This window comes from Schistocerca serialis, chromosome 3 (assembly GCF_023864345.2).
Source record: "Schistocerca serialis cubense isolate TAMUIC-IGC-003099 chromosome 3, iqSchSeri2.2, whole genome shotgun sequence".
NCBI lineage: Eukaryota > Metazoa > Arthropoda > Insecta > Orthoptera > Acrididae > Schistocerca > Schistocerca serialis.
Window position 1 is genome coordinate 790,445,145 of NC_064640.1, and position 8,452 is coordinate 790,453,596.

General features: G+C 44.0%; 2 non-coding genes across 2 annotated transcripts; one reads left to right on the forward strand and one right to left on the reverse strand.

Moving 5' to 3' along the window:
• Positions 1-4,351: 4,351 nt before the first annotated feature.
• On the reverse strand, positions 4,352-4,426 carry Trnas-cga (transfer RNA serine (anticodon CGA)). The gene has a single exon. It is a non-coding gene; the product is annotated as a tRNA-Ser (tRNA).
• Positions 4,427-4,497: 71 nt separating this feature from the next.
• Positions 4,498-4,572, forward strand: Trnas-cga (transfer RNA serine (anticodon CGA)). Its single transcript has one exon. It is a non-coding gene; the product is annotated as a tRNA-Ser (tRNA).
• The last annotated feature ends 3,880 nt before the right edge of the window (positions 4,573-8,452 follow it).

An 8,452-nucleotide genomic window follows, 5' to 3' on the forward strand; every position in this document is an offset into this window, starting at 1 on the left:
TGATGTGTTGGTGTGGGCGCACGACAGAAAAGTCTTTTGTGCCTGTACTAAAATATCATGAGACAAATATGGTTACAGGGCGCAAGATGATTAAAATTGTAACTGCAAAGAAAAACAGAATTAATTACCTAAGAACACACACACACACACACACACACACACACACACACACAGAGAGAGAGAGAGAGAGAGAGAGAGAGAAAGAGAGAGAGAGAGAGAGAACAGCAAAAAATACGTATGTTTTCAGAGTGAAAACGTACAGTAAAAACGAAAACGGAAGGGTAAAAAGAAGGGAAAGAAATAAAAGACACAGCAGGTAGCTGCGGCTAGTCGACAGCTGAAACGGAAAGGATGAGCCAGCCACACTGCAACACACTAAAATGTCCACCCTAAAAGCTTAGGCATAAGTCCAGACATATCACAAGCCTTAAGACCTTCACCACACTGGTTTCGTCATCATCTCAACCATAGCGCACTCAGTAAAAATGTGGCTTACAATGACTTGTACACCACAGTCATCGCAGGCTGGGGGCTCCGCTCGCTGCGTAGGAAGCCATGTACTAGATGACATTGTCCAGTTCGGAGGTGTGTCGGGGTCACATCATTCCTCCTAAGTGACTGGCGTGAGGTTCGCCATGGTCGGAAAATTGATTTCACCTACCGTAGCATTTTGTGCCGCACTGACAGTCACTGCTCCCCCTCTCTGACGCAACAGTGAAATGACAACCTGTAGGGGAATGGAGCACTGCGTATTGTCACATTCCGTGCAAGATACCTTGATGGCTAGGGCTACTTGTTCATTTCCCCAAGTTCTCACATGTCAATCATACCTAGAAGAATGATACCTCCTTCTTTCGCCATTGAGGGAATCACAGTTGGTTATGTGTCAGCTGGGCCAGTTTCTTTGCTGGGTACATGATGTGCTACAACCATTGAAGGGCACTAAATGAATCGGAAAAGATGACAAATTGCTCGGCCTGAGGCCACATCAGCCACTCGAGTGCCTTTCAGGAGTGTACTCACGGGAAGGCGAACATTGACGAAACGGTCGGGGACCACAACTAAGGACCAGGGAGTCTCCTTGTTTGCCACAATCAGGGTACGCAACTTTAAACCTGTGACCCTACCAAAAATGTCAAAAAACAAAGATTGAAAAGTTAAATCTGACTGCAAGTTTAAAATAATTCTAGGTCTTCGGCCTTCTATCTGTGATCTTCTGTCTCGGTAGCATTACGGTCATATAGTGACTCAATTTATGGCCTTCATTCTTTTATTAACTTAATGAAAACTTCTTAGAAATTCCTGTAAAAACGATAGTAAGATCCTTTTAAACAGAATTGTAAGAAAAAACATATTGTTACAGTGACCACTGACAATGATAAAAATAAAACGAAATGCATATTATCTTAGTAAGACTTCTATTACAGCCCCAAAAGACGGTATCGACCTGTGTAACTAGCACGATTTCGACTTTCAGTTTTATTGAACACTTTATGCATAGCTCTCCTTTCGCTCATTCTGGCTTCTTTCTGTTTCCCTACACTCAATTTGGTTTCCTTTTGTTTTTCTTTGTCTACATCTACATCCGCGTGATCACTCTGCAATTCACAATAAAGTATCTGGCAGAGGGTTCATTGCACCACCTTCATGCTGTCTCTCGAACAGCGCGCGGGACAAACGAGCACTTCATTGCCACAATGCATTGACTACATTTCCGTCCGTACGAATTTCTCTTGGCTTATGGACCTGCTTACAACTACAGGTGTTGAGCCACATCTGGTCTTTCCCAATCCCCACACCTTTGCTCGGCATATATCGGTCTAAATCTCAAACCTGCTTCTTATCACACTAAGTATTCAGAAATATCTTTCTGCCTTTCTCAATATTGCTACTGACATCTGTCGTCACTGGAACTATAATGGGGCTATTTCTGTGATACACATTCCAATCGCAGTTTAAAATTTAGTTGCTATTCATTCCTAATTTATGAACCTTCTGTTCCAGTACTACGTGAGCATTATTAACCATTCTAAGCGAGACTGGTTCAACGACAATTTGCACGGATGATCCTGCTCTGAATTAGACTCCACTAACATATTTCTCCAGTCCATTATGACAAATTCTAGCTTTAGTAATTATTGTGGTTAATATTAATATCTCCCCGGAAGCAGTGCGTAGTTTCTTATCTTGCCTCTGGAGGGGCTTCTCTGTTCCAGATGACTCCACGTCCACGTTAAACGCCGGCCAGGGTGGCCGAGTGGTTCTAGGCGCTACAGTCTGGAACCGAGCGACCGCAACGGTCGCAGGTTCGAATCCTGCCTCGGGCATGGATGTGTGTGATGTCCTTAGGTTAGTTAGGTTTAAGTAGTTCTAAGTTCTAGGGAACTGATGACCTTAGAAGTTAAGTCCCATAGTGCTCAGAGCCATTTCAACCATCCACGTTAAACGTTCACCACTACCCGAGTTTCTGACTTATAAAGAGGGATGCTCCAATTCTACGCCCGATAGCGATGGTAGAAAAATCTGCACCCTAGATCGTCACTGTACTATTATAGCCTTTAGTTTAAGCCTTACATCCGGCTCGGAACCAGTGGACCGCGATCTTGGCAGTGCCACTGAACCCAGAAGCAACGACGTGAGCCACGACTTGCAGCTGACTGTATAAAGTGCGCTCTGTAATCGTCAGCAGAGTTTCCTCCACATCACGGACGGAGAATCTCCGGCAAACATGCCGAGTGAACAGTCCTCTTCCTTCCCGACCTGCACTGTGTATCCCTAAGGGGCTCTATCAGCCGCCTAACTTTGAATCACCCAGTGACCGGAACCTTCACCGTCGGCACTTCTCCGGACTTTTCAGGGAGATCGGCCCTACTCCTGACACACAAGACGTCCAGTGCTGACACAGATTTACTCTCAGTAATGGACATTTGCACTCCTTATCTACATCTTCGTACGTTTAGCTATAAAACCAGAAATACACGAACCAACAATTTAACTTTTGTTGCCACGCTGCTCCAGCCTCATAAAAAATTGGATCCGTCGTAAAATTAGCAGCGGCCACTAATTATAAGTGAATCACGTGACTGTCTCACTTTGTAAGGATAAAAATATATTACAAAATCAGATAAAGCTAAGGTAACTACACTGAAGCGCCAAAGAACCTGGATAGGCATGCGTATTTAAATACAGAGATATGTAAACAGGCAGAATATAGCGCAGCGGTCGGCAACGCATATATTAGACAAGTGTCTGGTGCAGTTGTTAGATCGGTTACTGCTGCTACAATGGCAGGTTATCAAGATTTACTTGAGTTTGAACGTGGTCTTATTGTCGGTGCACGAGTGATGAGACACAGCATCTCCGAGGTAGATATGAAGTGGGAATTTTCCCGTACGACCATTTCACGAGTGTACCGTGAACGTCAGGAATGTGGTTAAACATCAAATCTCCGACATCGCTGCGGCCGAAAAAGATCCTGCAGAAATGGGACCAATGACAACTGAAGAAAATCGATCAACGTGACAGAAGTGCAATAAATTGTCGCAGATTTCAGCGTGCGAACCATTCAACGAAACATCATCGATATGGGCTTTTGGAGTCGAAGGCACACTCGTGTACCCTTGACGAGTGCAAGACACAAAGCTTTACACCTCGCCTGGGCCCGTCAACACCGACATTGGACTGTTCATGAGTCGCAACATGTTACCTGATCGGGCGAGTCTCCTTTCAAACTGTGTCGAGCAGACGGACGTGTACGGGTATGGAGACAACTTCATGAATCCATGGACCCAGCATGACAGCAAGCGGCTGTTAAACTTTGTGGAGGCTCTGTAATGGTGTGGGGCGCGTGCAGTTGGAGTGATACGCGACCCCTGATACGTCCAAATAGGTCTCTGACAGATGAGACGTGCGTAAGCATCCTGTCTGATCACCTTCATACATTCATGTCTATTGTGCATTCCAGCCGGCCGAAGTGGCCGTGCGGTTAAAGGCGCTGCAGTCTGGAACCGCAAGACCGCTACGGTCGCAGGTTCGAATCCTGCCTCGGGCATGGATGTTTGTGATGTCCTTAGGTTAGTTAGGTTTAACTAGTTCTAAGTTCTAGGGGACTAATGACCTCAGCAGTTGAGTCCCATAGTGCTCAGAGCCATTTGAACCATTTTATTGTGCATTCCGACGGACTTGGGCAATTCCAGCAGGACAATTTTACACCCAACACGACGGGGATTGCTACAGAATGGCTCCAGGAACACTCTTCTGAGCTTAAACAATTCCGCTGGCCATCAAACTCCTCAGACATGAACATTATTGAGCATATCTGGGATGAAACTTCCTGACAGATTAAAACTGTGTGCCAGGCCGAGACTCGAACTCGGGACCTTTGCCTTTCGCGGGCAAGTGCTCTACCAACTGAGCTACCCAAGCACGACTCACAGCTTTACTTCTGCCAGTACCTCGTCTTCTACCTTCCAAACTGTGAGGACGGGGCGTGAGTTGTGCTTGGGTAGCTCAGTTGGTAGAGCAGTTGCCCGCGAAAGGCAAAGGTCCCGAGTTCGAGTCTCGGCCTGGCACACAGTTTTAATCTGTCAGTAAGTTTCATATCAGCGCACACTCCGCTGCAGAGTGAAAATCTCATTCCCATATCTGGGATGCCTTGCAACGTGCTGTTCAGAAAATATCTCCACACCCTCCTACTCTTACGGATTTATGGACAGCAGAGAAGGATTCATGGTGTCCATTCCCTCCAGCACTACTTCAGACATTAGTCGAGTCCACGCCACTTTGTGTTGCGACACTTCTGCGTGCTCGCGGAGGCCCTACATGATATTAGGCAAGTGTACCAGTTTCTTTGGCTCTTCAGTGTATGAAAAATTTCGCAAACAATTACTGCAATGAAAGCATTATTCTCCAGCTATTATTAACGAACAGTTAGTAATAATTTCCACAGCAGAAACGAATAATGAAACTAAACGGTATTTACTACCAAAGTCCAGATGTTGCTGGTGGCTGCTCGCTTATCTAAGAGAGCACTACTAGTGCATTGCTAATAACTCCACAGCATATACGGGAAGCTCAGAAATGGATAAATTATGGCTGAGCGGAACATGACGTGCTATTTGGCTTCCATAATCAATGAAATTTAAACTTCAACTTAACAAACAGCTTCCCTCGTTTATGGTTTACAAGCAAGAGTCCGGCAGTTCAAACATTACTACTTTGTAACTGCAGCTGAATTTTAATATATTCGTGACAGCAATAAGGTCAGCAAGGTTTGACACGTTTTGACACAGATGAAACGTATTCGTCGTAATAACACGGTATTTCATGCTCAAGTACATTTGTTATACGCAATCAGTATGCACTGCAACAACTACAGCTAAAAGAACATTTTCAAATATGTTAGTAAGGGCCTATTTCATTGTGTATAGATACTACACACACTCCCTTGATATGCGCAGGACGGAAGATCTGTCGCAATTCAAATGTTAACATTAGACTGCAGTATTATGAAGATCTTCTTACGTACTTCTACTGCATCCACTCTTTCTGTTGCGTACATAAGTTATTTACTTAATTATGTACTGTCTAAGAAAATCGTAACACATACTTCCTAGGCCGCGCGGGGTAGCGGCGCGGCCAGGGGCGCATTACCACGGTTCGCCCGGCTCTCCCTATCGGAGGTTCGAGTCCTCCCTCGGGCATGGGTGTGTGTGTTGTCTTTAGAGTAACTTAGTTTAAGCTATATTAAATAGTGCGTAAGCCTAGGAACCGATGACCTCAGCAGTTTGGTCCCTTAAGAACATACCACCTACCTCTTAGGCCTCTGTTTTATTAGACAACGAAATTAAATACATTATCATAGTTTCAACGAAGTCTCTACACTCAAAATCAAAGCTCCCAACGCCTGTATCTCAACTGCTTCATAAACTGTTACCGGAGCGGAGAAGCAAGTTATAAGCGACGGAGCAAAGTCACAGAAACCGCAGAGCCGCAGGGAATTCTCTCTCTCTCTCTCTCTCTCTCTCTCTCTCTCTCTCTCTCTCACACACACACACACACACACATACACAGTGTTTGTGTGTGTGTGTGTGTGTGTGTGTGTGTGTGTCTTTCTCGTAGCCTGTAAACCATCTTCCAAACAGAAGACAAGTGTCGCACTGTTACCACAAAATACGGCCCGATTTCTCCATGTAACACGTTTTAGCTAAACTGCTTGAAAAGTTTTCCAGAGTGATCCACATCATAGCGTTTGTGTTGCGTTTCTTTACGTGAGTCAAACTGCGTTATGAAAAAGAAAAAAAAAAAAAAAAACGAGAGACCCCTCGAAATAAGCAGAAGAGAGGTACTTGCAAGGCAAAACAGAAATTAAGTGCTTATATATCTTAGACGGTACAACAAGGACAACTACCGCAAATAAGAATAATATTTGATGTCATTAAGTTTACTTTAGTGTACTTCAGTTTCCTGATATACGCACGAGGCCATTATTTCGGTAATGCACATTACATAGAAGTGTTTGCCACTTCTTCTGTTACGGTGTACGTGGTAGGGAAAGGGACACTGGAAGTTATGACGTAACTCGTCTTCGACATCACGTCATAAGATACGAAGCGCTACCTCGGAGTAACTATAAGGCAAAAACAGAATTGACTTTCATCATGATGAATGAAACATCCATATATTCGCTTGACGTGATCTAGAGGTATTACGGGAAACCTAGATCTGCATTGTCAGACCGTATTCTGTACTCAGCTCCTCACGCAGAAGAGTACAATGTTTTACCCAGTGCTTGATTTGTGACAGTCCGCGTCGGTAGGCCATACCGATACTAATGACGAGAAAAAATCAGAACCGCAGATTCTGAGTTGTTGTACGATGGAACTTTAGCTGTATTTCAAGCGATGTGAAACAAATGTATTCACACTTCTAATTGCTTAGACAAACGTTAAATAATGTTTCAAGAAGTCTGCATTTCAAAAACACGTCTGGCATGTCACACTACCGGAACAAACATTTTTACAAATCAGGCACTGCCTTTAACCATTATTTCATCTCTCTCTGCTATTACTACCTGTCTCTTGCCCAAGAGTGGTTGGGGTTGGGTTATTTGGGGAAGGAGACCAGACAGCGAGGTCATCGGTCTCATCGGCTTAGGGAAGGACGGGGAAGGAAGTCGTCCGCTCCCTTTGAAAGGAACCGTCCCGGCATTAGCCTGGAGCGATTTAGGGTAATGAAGGAAAACCTAAATCAGGATGGCCGGACGCGGGATTAAACCGTCGTCCTCCCGAATGCGAGTCCAGTGTCTAACCACTGCGTCACCTCGCTCGGTTTTCCCAAGAGTGTTCGCTTTCACATCACAACACTTATTATTTATTTAATATGTTCCATCGTACTATGTCGCTCACTTTGCATAAACGCAAATAACCCTAGGCAATAGACGACTAACACAATTTCGCCAGTATGCTGTATGTAAACTGAGAAAATCCACAGATGTCAGAAAATTTTTAACCTATGTGATAACGAAATTCGTGTATGCATGTAATCTATACTGATTCCATAAATGCAAAAAAACACGATATATCAACAAGTTGGTACACTCAATGTTGTTAAACTAGCAATAGAACATAACACATGGCTCAGCTTAACAAAAACGTAAAGACGTAGGCAGAGGATATATGTTCGAACTTTGCTACATTCAAAAGCTATAGTATGTGTGTGTCGGGTCGGTTAAGCGCATGTGTCATCAGTACAGAGTGTGATAACTTCAAGCATCAATAAAGCGCTGCTAACACAGAGTTAATGCTGTTAACTACGGTCTATAGAACTTCCTTTGGAAGTGGATGGCATTCTCCTCTCTAAGCTCTTATCGAAGCGCGTCGGCCCTGGGCAGGACTGTGAGTAGCAGCACAGCTTCGGAAGAAACCCAAATACGTTCTGTTAGTGTTCAGGTTGGAGCACTGAACGTAAGGGTAACACTGCTGTAGAATTTAAAAAAATCATTTTTTAACTGGCTTAAAATACACTCTGAATCTTTTAAAATATAAGCCAACACGTCTAATCCCTGAAAAAGAAATTGTTATATGGATTTCCGTGCTCCTCATCTAGCACCTAGGATGACCGGTAATGGCCTCCCTGCGCCAGTGCAATACCCTCTGTAATGTTTGGGTATAGTTAGAAGCATTTCACAACAATAATACGGTAGCTTGGCGTCAGCAAGCATCAGTATGTGTACAAAAATGACTATTCTTTCTCTTCCAGTCTTGATTTTATGTGACGTATTGACTTTTGGTTGCGTATTTGTGATCTTATAGTATACAGTTTTGTCTTTTAGGAACGAAAGAGTACTCGGACAGAAAAGGTACGAAAACAACGTATCCAACGAGACGTCGAAGCACTATGTCATCAAATCACCCAAAGAACAGATATGCGGTTTAGAGCAGTTAGGATGGAG